Source organism: Mustela nigripes, chromosome 5, assembly GCF_022355385.1.
Source record: "Mustela nigripes isolate SB6536 chromosome 5, MUSNIG.SB6536, whole genome shotgun sequence".
Taxonomy (NCBI): domain Eukaryota; kingdom Metazoa; phylum Chordata; class Mammalia; order Carnivora; family Mustelidae; genus Mustela; species Mustela nigripes.
The window spans coordinates 82,363,582-82,375,764 of record NC_081561.1 but is presented as its reverse complement, the minus strand read 5'-3'; the positions used below and the strand labels follow the sequence as shown (position 1 = coordinate 82,375,764).

At 42.2% G+C, this 12,183-nt stretch overlaps 1 long non-coding RNA gene across 1 annotated transcript in view; it reads right to left on the bottom strand.

The window, feature by feature from the left end:
• LOC132017374 (uncharacterized) overlaps positions 1 to 11,784 on the bottom strand; it is a 209,117-nt gene extending 197,333 nt beyond the window's left edge. The window contains exon 1 of the long non-coding RNA XR_009404248.1: positions 11,378 to 11,784. This is a non-coding gene — a long non-coding RNA (uncharacterized LOC132017374). The remainder of the gene's footprint in view (positions 1 to 11,377) is intronic.
• Positions 11,785 to 12,183: the final 399 nt, after the last annotated feature.

Here is a 12,183-nt window from a genome sequence, read left to right as displayed (position 1 = left end):
TTATTTTTATTTTCTTCAGATTATACCACTGGTATTGAACTCAAGATCCTGAAATTGTGGTACAGACTGAAAACTAAGACATATTTCATCTGAAAATTTCTCATCACAAATGAACAAATGAGAAAGTTTCTCAACTCAGTATTTTCATCTTAGGCAGTTGCGATTATAAGTAACTTTACCTTTTGTGACACTAAAGACTATAAATAAAAGTCTCTTATTACTGAATTATTTATCTATGGAAAAAATAAGTAATTGTCATTTAAAATATATTTAAAATAACAGTAAAAAATAGAAACAATATATATTAAAGAGAGTCAAACAAATATCCACTTCTTATACACTTTCCTAGGTCTTCTGCTCTCCCCACTCATATATTATTCTTAGGGTAAAAAAATGCTGAAAGTTGTCACTCTGTATAAAGCGTATCTGTAAATCCCCTCTACGTAAAGTTTATCTATCAACACAGACCAATGAGAGTTGTTTGATTTTGTATTTAAACTTAGGAGGAAGGTATGAAGATTCTCCACACTTGACTGAAAATAGAACAATTCTCTCAGGCAGATGCCTGGGAATCTTTTTTTATCTCTATCAAGTGGTCTTAAGATCTGCTTTGGTCATGGGTTCTCAACCGGGGGCAATTTTGCTTCCAGAGGATGTCTGGCAATGTGTGGAGACAGCCATTACTTGGGAGAGGGTGCTACTGGCATCTAGTGGGTGCAGACCAGGATGTTATTTATCTCTCTACAATACACCAGACAGACGCACACACATACACACACACACACACACACACACACACACCCCGATGGAGAATTGCTGAGCCCAGAGCACCTGGCAGCGGGGTGGGGGGGGGGGGCGCAGTCAGTTATGTATTTTCTTTCAGCTCAGGTCATGATTTTGGGGTCCTGGGATCCACATTGGGCTCCCTGCTCAGCAGGGAGTCTGCCTGCCCCTCTCCTTCTGTCCCCCTTCCAGTCTCGTACTCTATCACCCTCACTCTCTTTCTAATAGATAAAATCTTAAAAAAAAAATTATTGAGCCCAAAATATCAATAGTAAGAGCTTGAAACTACCTGAGACTAATGCAACACTGTGTGTCAACAACAGTTAATACTGGTCTATATATACTGTGGGATTCAAGCGCACCATCAATACCAGTAAAATTTTTTTTTTAAAGATTTTATTTATTTATTTGACAGAGAGAAATTACAAGTACACTGAGAGGCAGGCAGAGAGAGAGAGAAGGAAGCAGGCTCCCTGCTGAGCAGAGAGCCCGATGCGGGACTCAATCCCAGGACCCTGAGATCATGACCTGAGCCGAAGGCAGCGGCTTAACCCACTGAGCCACCCAGGCGCCCCAGTAAAATTTTTTTATTACAGGTGCATCTGACAGTTCCCGGCAAGCCATAAAAATAGGACCTATTATTTTAACTTCCATTCCTCCCTCAGCCCCACTCTGCTATACAGTCATTACATCTGAATCCAAGGACTGAGTGATATATTCTAGAAATAGGGAAGCTTATAACCCCCTATTGTCTCTGCAGAGATAAGAATCATAGGAATATTTAAAGTTGTCTTGTTACATTTACATTAAACCCATTGAGCTCACTGTCAATTGAAAAGTATACAAATTCTTATAATTGGTACCTTCAATCTGAAAAAAGCAACCAAGGATTATAAAATAAGGGTACCCTTATAGAACATGCTTAAAATTGCTGAGGAAAGTTGAGGACCACCCTAAATCAAAGCCTTAAAAAATAATTCTAGATTATTGAATGTGGAAGTATTTGTTAAAAGAAATTCCGTGTAACATAGATGGCCAAAGCTCAGTTTGGAGCACCTCTGATGTCTTCTCCAGATACAGTCTCAGATTTGCCAAGAATGCCAAACTTATACTTGGACCACTGGGGATTCCATTGCTAGTCCTCAGTCTGTGGTCCCAAAAAATGACTTCCAGCTCTAAAACCTGTGAACATTTTTGGCCAACTAATGGAGACTAACAATTATCATCATACTAGCTAATACTCAATTCAGACACTATTCTAAATACTTCACATATGTTGATTTATTGAATTCTAAAAAGAGCCTCATAAAGTATGTTCTATGATATGTGAGAAAACTGAAACAAAACCAGTTTAAGTAACATGCTTATCATTACAGAGTCTTTAGTGTCAGAGCGGGGGTTTGAATACAATCCGCCTGGCTCCATGTTCTTTGTGCTTAACCATTATAAAAAGAATCTGGTCCCTTAGATTTCAAGGGAAAGACTTGTGTCTTCAGAAATCCTTGGGGCTTATCCACTGGGTCACCGATTTCCCAGTGGTCATATGAGAAATAAATACACGTCTATATACATCTACACATACATATAAGCTGGCCCTAGATTCAGAGCTGCGATTCTACTGAGTTAATACAAAAATCCCTGAGGTTTTCTCAAGGATGTCCTGCAGTCGATCGGTCACGGCTATCCCCTTTGCTCCCAATCTCATGGCAGAGAATGTCCAAGGCCATCATCACTACCCTTGCCCTCCTTTTCTTTATTCATTTACTCAACAGAAACTTACTGAGACCAACTCACTGGAGATATGGAGATGACAAATGTCAGTAATCATGTCAGTAAATTCTCAGCCTAGAGCAGGATTTAAATTCACGTAATTTATTATGTGTCAATGTGGCAAGTACTGTGCTGAAGGTAGAAACTGGGTGCTTTGGCAGCAAAAAGGAAAGAAACATCCAACTCAGCCTCTGGAGGACAGATGAGCTTACTAGAAGAAGTTACATTTTGTCGGCAATCTTGAAAAAGAGGTCTAAAAGAAAGTTTCAGGGGCAGAAGAGATGTGCACAATGAAATGTGGTGGAAGCGATGAGGGTGTATTTGTTTGAGAACCATAGTTCTCCATACAGCTCGAGATTCTTGTGACCAGGTATGAGAGGTGAGAACAGCAACCTTGGCAAGGTTCTCAGCATGGAAGGCCCTGTGGTCCTGCTAAAAATCCTGGAATTGTCCTAGAGGCCAGAGAACATTTTTTGAAGAATTTTAAGTCAAAGAGGGAACTGATAAAAATTGTGAATAAATGTGATTGGACATTCCTGGGATGGGGAGGAGAGTTTTAGAGACAGTTCCAGTATAGTCCAGGGTGGTCCCGCAGGACTAAACCAAAGACCATATGACCTATTGTGTACAAGACACATGTCCACCCAAAGCTAATATGATAATCTGAGAATTAAACCCATGATCTTGGTTATCATGGATAACTCACTTATTATTAAACCATTGCTTGTGAATGGTATATACTAAGAAAAAGTAAAATTTATTGTAAGAGACTACATGCCCCCAAAGTCTTCAAAATTAACACATAGAAGTGAAAACCTATTCATATCACTCTAACTTTTGCATGTCCTTAGTAACACTGAATATGAAAAAGCATTTAAAAAGCGTGTTTTTGTGTACCAAGAATTTTGCTAGTTCTCTTCATGAATGAAGCCTGGAAAATCTAATCCAAAGACAATGTTTAAGGAGACGAAACAAAACTAAATTAAAATTCTTCTTGGGTCAACTAAGAAAAATAAGAAAGAGTAGCCTCATTTGAACACCTGGAAGTTCTGTAAAAAATTTAATAGCGCTGCTGTTCTTGACAGAATTTTTGAGGTTTGCCTTCTTAAGTTACCTACTAGAAGCAAACTTTTAGATTAGAGAAAACCTGCCAAAGGGAATCTGAACATGACTCACCCACTTGTGATTAAATTTGGCTAGAATTACCTGAGTCATAATCATACATGACTATACATTTGCATTTAAATATAAACTTCTAAGTGAAAAGCATTAGCTAATTCAGAGACCTGTTGACTCCCCAAGTCATCATCACTTTCAACACACTGGACACATTAGGTTGGAAATGCTCAATCTCTGAGTCAGAACCTTTAGGTCTTTTCAAATCCTTAAACATTGGGGAGTTCAGAGCCAGAGGCGAACTGTAATGAATAGATCACCCCGCGGGGTATATGCAGAGGTCTGTGAATTGTGTGTATGACCTTCTGGAGAAAAAGCTCTCCCACTACATGGTACATCTATTTGATTAAGTATAGAATTTCAAATCAAATGCTATTGCTTTTGTGAGTAGAATTAAACTTAATGGCAAAAGAACGTAAATTTTTATGATTTCATTGTAACCTTCACTAGAAATGTCCCTTTCATTTTAGAAAGAAAAGAGGAAAGAATCACAGAAACAGAAAATTTATATGAAAAAAAGAATTTATATGAAAATCTAAGATCATGTCCATTTAGGCTACTGCTGATGTTTCTTCATAAAGTCCTTAAGAAGAAAAAGATACTCTTATAAAACAAGCCTTTGCCTATAAAAATGGGGTGGGTCTCATTCAGACCTGTATCTCTATGCAGGAAACATACTGACTACTTCTGTTTTCTAAGCACGAAATTGAAATAAAGTTGCAGATTGGTTAACAAGAATACTCAAGTAATACTAGGGTGAGCAGACATACTTTGTGCCCACATATTACAATGGAGATATTTCAAGGTATTTGAGAGTTGTTTTTGTTTTGTTTTTTAGTGGAAGGCATGCTAACATACTACCGCAGTTACTGTGAATGGACCCCCTTCTCCGAGGACCCTTTTGCTCTGATTTTTGCACACTGGAAGACCCTTAACAGAGACTCTGGGGGCCAGGAATGGTCGGAGGGCAGAACTGGTGAGTGATTCATGGGCCACCCATGTTCTGCTTCATGCAGGACAGTGAATATTTCTCCAGTGGGCACAGGGTCAGTTTTCACTTGGATAAAGGGGTCTGTGGCTCAATACATAAATAAAAGATGAAAACCACTGTCCAAGCGAAAAAAATTCACTCAAGTTATAAAACGGATGATCAGCAGCAAAACAAAAGTGTTCACCTACAGAAAACCTTAAAAATGTAAAATCTGATAGGATAATCCATGCAGACTGAGAGGGTTTCCAAAATATGGGTGACCCCATTATAATTTACACTTGCCTCTAGAAATGCGTTATGCAGTCCTTATCAGCTGGCCCAACATAAATGTATAGATTTGAGATTCATAACCACCATTCAGGCTTAAAACAACAGCAACAGTAGCAACAGCAACCAAAACCCTATAAAATCAATAGCTTCTAACCGATGGATAAGGCCTGGAAAGCAAAGGAAAATTCTACATAGAAGTTAACTGCTAAAAAGGTCGGTCATAAGTTCCTGACATTTGGGAAGCATTCTAGAGTAACAGTTTCTCCAAATTCAGTCATCTGCCACCAACCTTCCCGATTTTAGCTATTTTAGCCAAGCGTTTCCTCACTGTTACTTCATCTGCTTCCTCAAATAGGCGCTTTTCTAAAATTTAATTTGTTTTACTTCAGTACTTCTTTTTGGACTTCCTGTAAACAATAGTATCTGTGAAATTGTAGGTTTAATATGAAATTTTATGTATTTTTCTAATATCCTTAGAAATAAATGCATCACCAATAATATAAAAATAAAATGTTGTTCAGAGAACACCTGCAATGAACTTCTATCTGGCTGGTGGGAGTAAGGGCCTAGTGCAACCCTTAAGGATAAGGAGTCTGAGGTCAGAGCACAGAGTTGGAAACCTGTCCCCATTCCACTGTGTAAGTGCTCTCAGTTTCCTCACCTGAAAAATGGGAAGGATCAAAGTAACTAACTTATGGCATAGTTGAAAAGATAAAATTAGTGAATCCACATGAACACCTTAACGTGTTTTGCATAAAGCCAAGCCTCAGGAAACATCAGCTGTGCTGTAATGATGATGGTAATGATTGATGATGACAATGGTGATGATTTACACGGACATAAAAATTACAACTGTAGGGGTGCCTGGGTGGCTCAGTGGGTTAAGCCGCTGCCTTCGGCTCAGGTCATGATCTCAGGGTCCTGGGATTGAGACCTGCATCGGGCTCTCTGCTCAGCGGGGAGCCTGCTTCCTCCTCTCTCTCTCTGCCTCTCTGCCTACTTGTGATCTCTCTCTGTCAAATGAATAAAATAAAATCTTAAAAAAAAAAAATTACAACTGTAAAAAAAAAATCTGACAATTTCTATTTTAAAGTATACTTTGAGATATAAACATAATTAAGAAAATATGCTTTAGGTGTCAAGTCTCAAGACGGCTATTCAATATTGGGGGGTTACTTTGGGGCTTTGGGGGGGAGGTTTAAAGATTTATTTGCCCGGGAGCATGCACAAGCAGGGGGAGTGACAGCCAGAGAGAGAGGGAGAAGCAGGCTCCTCACTGAGCAGGAATCCCAATATCCGGCTCAATCCGAGGACCCTGGGGGATCATAGTCTGAGCTGAAGACAGTTGCTTAACTGACTAAGCCACCCAGACGCCCCTTCAATATTGGTTTAATGCAACTTCACTTTGAAAGTATTCCAATGTGATCAGAGCAATCAAACTTGGCCTAGTATCTTCAATATAAAAATATCTACCTGTGAAAAAATAATATTAAAAAATCCATGGGGCTCCTGAGTGACTCAGTCAGTTAAACATCTGCCTTTGGCTCATATCATGATCTCAGGACCCTGGGATCGAGTCCTGAATGGAATCAGGCTCTCTGCTCGGTGGGAAGCCTGCTTCTCCCTCTGCCCATGCCTGCTGCTCTGCTCTGCCTACTTGTGCACTCGTGCTCTCTGCCCCTCTCCCTGTCAAATAAATAAATAAAATATTTTTAAGAAAAAATCCTAACATGGTAATACAGGTCTTTATCCCATGGCCCAAAAGTACACCAAAATAAATGTTCTTAATGTATATAAATAAAAGTTTTAAAGATATGAGCATGTTGTATTAAAATGTTTCATATGGAGGAAAAAAATAGAATTCCTGACATTTTCATATGGTGTCATTCATCAGCCACGGACTGAAATCTCAGGGTGAGAAAAGGGCCAGGCGAATGCTGAAAGGGTTCAAATATCAAACTATACTATTATGTCAGTGACCTAAGATCAATTAGCACCTTTCAATGACAGAAAAGGTTACAGTGAGACTCAGAGGTGCACTCTCTGAAACTATTTTAAACCACCATAAAAATGTGGTATTGATAACTCAAAATGGTTTCTATTTTTACATTAATCTATTTCATCTCTTTTTTCTGAAAGACAGAAAAGGAGTTAGGGCAGTAAGGGTAGTGGTATTCATTTTCAGTACCTCTCAACTAGTAGAAACATAGCTGGATACACGAAAGAATCACAAAGTTCAAGAGGAAAATGGCATATCACCAAGGCATATACTAATGTGCAGTGCTGGGGGCAACAGTAGATGACAGTGACGTTTATAAAGTCTTCAGACCCTTAAAAATGATCAAAACTGCTTGTACTGCATTTGAATATGTGATTCTTGTTTGTTTTCTTCCATTCAAGTTCAAACTAAAGGATGCCAGGTTTGGCTCTACGTACAATTTAATGAATATTCAGCGCCCCCCCCCCATGTTAAAACACATCTAATGGATACAGTATTACATAGACCGGGATTAAATACAGTGCTGCATCTCACCCATCTCGACAACAAATGCCTGAAAGATCATGTCATTTCTTAGTCCACTGGGAAAAATTCACCAGAGAGGCAGGTACATTGCAATGTCATCCATGCGCTCTCCTGTTGATTTCATGCACCTAGTAACCATTGTAACAAAATCCCCCAACTACATTTCTGAACACAGTTTTAAGATACTCTATAGGAAGACACATTATAAGAGCTTAGAATGTGTAAAAATAATACTCATTTAAAAAAGAAACTATCGTGGTTATATTTTCACTGAAAAAAATAAGGTGTTTGATAGATGTTTGTTCAGTACTTCAATGAAAAGATTCAAAACAACTTCTGCTTTTGATACGACGCTTTTCTGTTTGTTTCTTAAATGAGTGATCTGAAATATTTACAACCAGACAGTACCTAATTTTAGGTTTTAAGTGCTTTAACAGCTCCGTGAAACATGATCAGCAGCTGCAATACAGAACTAGGGTGAATAAAGTCCTTATAAAGGGGGCCTGTTTTTACTGAATGTTCAGTGTTCCTGCATTTACCTAATAGGAAAAAAAAAAAGATAATGAAAAAACATAATAAATACCTGTGCTCTTAAATTACTTAACACTTCAGTAAGTCTTAAAAGGATTATCTCCCCTCTTCTTGAATTCTCTATAAAAATGTGAGGTTTCCTTTGGTAAAATAAGTTCATTTTATTATTTGAAAGTTAGAGTGTAAAAAGTTCCCAACATCCTAACTCTCCATGACAATAATAATGGCTTTTCTACCATTCTGCTTTTTAAAACTCCTGGAAAAATTAATTTCAGTGCATAGATTTTTTTAAATGAAATACCAAGCCACATAAATATATTTTTAGACATGGCATCAGTCATTTAGAGCTTGCAACAGAGATTGAAAACATGAAACTGGACACTCTATTTCCCGTGGGTATGTAAAATTTATTTACACCCCAAATCACAACATAAATAAAAAGGAAACTCTTAGAAATGGAAAACTGAGTTTTCTTTTTTCTTCTAATTCAAAGAGATTTTTTAGAAGAAAAAAAATAAATTACAGCAAAATGACAAACTACTCATCTGCCAGCCTCTCTTCAAAAAAGAAACTTTTATGCAAAGGCAAATTTTTTTTTCAGTTAGCTTCTACAGATCCTCTAGAATATAGCATCTGCATTTCCTAATATAAGAATAATGATTGTTCCTGAACCAATTTCTTTTTACACAAATCTTAGGGTTTACTTTTTAATTTTAAATTTGAATACATGATTTAAATATTACCTATGAATATATGCATAAAGATTTCCATTTTGTATAAGAGAAATTAACTTTCTAACATCCAATGAAATGAATACTTCCTAGTAAAAAAATAAACAAATATTTTTATTTCAGTTATAATTGTGAAACAAGCACTGTGATGGCCTTAAAATGTTGAAGGGTACTCTTGTCAGGTAACTGACAAAGGAAAACAGGATTTTGAAAGCCACATTGATTTTAAACTTTCACTTGTTCTGAAAGACAAGATATGTCCCTAACGATTAAAAAAAGGACAGTTTACACATAATCTAATTATGTTACTTTCAGAGTTGTAACTGTCAAAAGTCTTAACTTTCTTTCTTGTACAGTCATTTCTAAAAATTGGTTTAACTCTGAATGACTTACAACTTTTAATCGGGTGGAACAAACTATTTTTATGGTTTATAATAACAATAAAAATGGATGCGGTTATATCTGCCTTTCGTATTGTTGCCATAAAAATCAGATTCTGGCAGTCTAGCTCCACACAAAACAGTCTGTCTCTTGTTACTACTGCTACTTATTTCTTGGGATAATGTTATTTAACCCCCCCCCCCCCACACACACACACACAAATGCCTAAAAGGTGCAGTCTCCTAAAACGCACCATACCACGTATCAAATATTTTGTTTTAGGAATCTCTCCCCGCCCCCTTTCCTCATTTTTTGGTTCTTCAGCTACAAGATGGCCAGAAACGTTATAAAAGAAGAGGAAGAAGAAGAAAAGGAAACATTTCTACTTAAAACCAAGTTCTGCCCAGGAAAGATTACCAAGTGCAATTCCTTGTCCTGATGGGGTTTTAAAAATAAAAACAAAAACAACCTACCCAACAAAAAAACCATCATTGACTTTCAATACTGCCAGTCACCTATGTGTAAATGAAACTTCAGAAGCTGCTAAAGGGGAGTCTGAGGTTGTTAAAGGCTCCTAAGACTCCCACCTACGTCCCGAAGGAGCCTGCACAGAAACTGACAAACGCAGGAGGGTGCAAAACGTGGCCGCTGAGGAGAAGGGCAACAAAATGCCATATTCCAGAAGATATGTTTCGCTACATCAATTACGTTGATCCCAGGGTGCCAAGCCAAAAGGGGTAAGGGAGAAAGAAAACTGTTAAGTATGAGCTCTTAATGTGAAACCTAACCTGTTGGTTCTCTTAGGTATCAGATTTTGGAAGTGTCTGTAATGACAGCCAGGAAAGCAAATTAATGGCCAACGGCCCACTGGGTTTGAACACGAGACTCCTGTTACCTCCTCACAGATCAGGTACACAACACGCACACACACACACACGCACACAGAGATGCTCCACGTGGAACTGCTCCGAAACCAAAACACACGCCCCATCGCTATTCTGCACGTTGGCAGAAACGGCCCGGGGACCTGCGCCTTCCTCCACTGCCCTCAGGTTGGGATTCATGAATGACTGCCCGCTCCGGAGTGCTGCGGAGAGAGGCGCGCGGGAAGAAAGGGGAGAGGAGACAGTCTCCAGACCCTCCCCTCCCACCCACCCACCCACACACTCACCCAGAGCACAGACCTCACAAGCCTTCAAGGGAAGGAGCGAAAGAGGTGGCGGGGGCTGCCCCTGCCATACCAACGAGGGACTGATGGCTCTCTGGTTTCGCTAGCGCCCCGCCAGGGGACTCAGTCCGCAAATTTCCTTACAGTTACAAGCTGTTCAGATAAATGCTTACAAAGAAAGAGACCTCTTTAAAGTGTTACTAAAGGAAAGTTCTGGCTGTCGTGTGGCGCACAATAAAACAAGCCCACACGCGGTCTCCTTCCGAATCCGGCTTAACCACGCGAAAACAGCCGTTTCCAGTGCCTCCACCAACCCCAGACCTAGCAAACTTTGAAAGGAGAGAAAACCTGCTCTCCGCAGCCAGGTCCCTCCGTTTGGAGAAGTTATAATCCCTCCATGGCATCCGCGTCCCGAGCCAATGAACGCGACTCCTCTGACAAGCCGCCTCTAATTTCACGGACCCTGGCAAGCGGCAGGAAACATTCGGTCCACGCCGCATGAAAACTATTAAAGTGGGATGGCCGCAGTTTAAAAGGCCGGTTCGTGCCTCGAGATTAGAGCACATGCAGGGTACGTACACACGCATGCAGCATCGTGAACATGCCAGGAGCCTGGGCCCTCCACGGGACCCGGTCAGCATCTCTGCGTCAGGCTTATCTGGGGGGTCATCAAAGTAATAAACAGCACTGGAAGGATGTCGGGGAGACCTCGGGCGCGCGCCCTTGCGAGCCAGGCAGCCTGAGTACAGGTGGGGATCCGTCCCGCCGCCCTGCAGCAGCCCCGAAGGCTTGGAGAAGACCCACGGGGCGCCGGGTGTCCTCCAGGGCAGAAAGCACCACTGCAGCCCGGTGGCCTGGGCCTCGGGCGGGCGAACGGCACTCCGCCTCTGGGAGCCCGCGGGGAATCGGGGTGCATACCCCGTCCTGCCCCACGTTCCCTGTCCCCGGGGCTCCGCGTCCTCGGCGGAGCCGCGCGCACTTCCCCAGAGAGAGATCACAGTCTCCCCGCAAGTCGGACCCCGCGGGAGGGGACGGGGAGAAGGGACACTCACCTCCCCGAAGCCCGGATCGCTTCGGGATCTGAAGTTCAAGTGTCTGTCCCAGCCGCGGACCCGTGCGTCTGTATTTAGGTATTTACTCTCGTTCCTTCCAATGTCTGAGCTTCCCCTTCGCGTTGTGCCTCTGGTGAAAACAGGACATCCCCTTCGGCCACCCCCCGACAAATAGCGTACACTAGTGGGGGAGCAACGGGGCGGGGGGAGAAGCCGGCTCCGAGGGGGAGGAGGAAAGGAGAGGAGCCAAAACTCTGGACTAAGACAGGGGTGGGGAAAAAGTGGAAGAAAAGAAAAAGAGAGCGCGCGCACAGCCACCGCTGTCCCCACTGCTCCGCTTCACCCTAAGCTCTTTCCCCCTCTGAACCCGAGCGACAACTTCACGTGGACAGGCTCGAAGTTTTGCGCGGAAGCCGGGAGCGGCGGAGCGTGCGCCGCGCGGCGGGCAGCCTTGCACTTGCGCGCGGGATTGGGGGCGGGGGACGCCGCCGCCGTCTCCCGCGGCCACTGGAGGCCGCCGGGGGGGCCCCGGGGCGGGCGGCGCGCAGGGACCAGCTCGTTTTTATTCGACCTCGCTGACTGCCTGTTGTCATCGTTCGAGGTCCCGCGTGGGGACCGCTCGGGACCCTTGGCGTCCCCGGTGGCACCGCAGTAATCTCCGCGTCCTCCGCGCCGCCCCCACCCCGCCCCCACGGGCCTGGCGCCGGCCGCTGCCACCCGCGTTTGAGGGGAGGGACCCGCAACCGCATTCCTCTCCCCGGACGAGGGCACCGCTGTCTGCCCCGACCTGTCTGCGGGACAGCCCA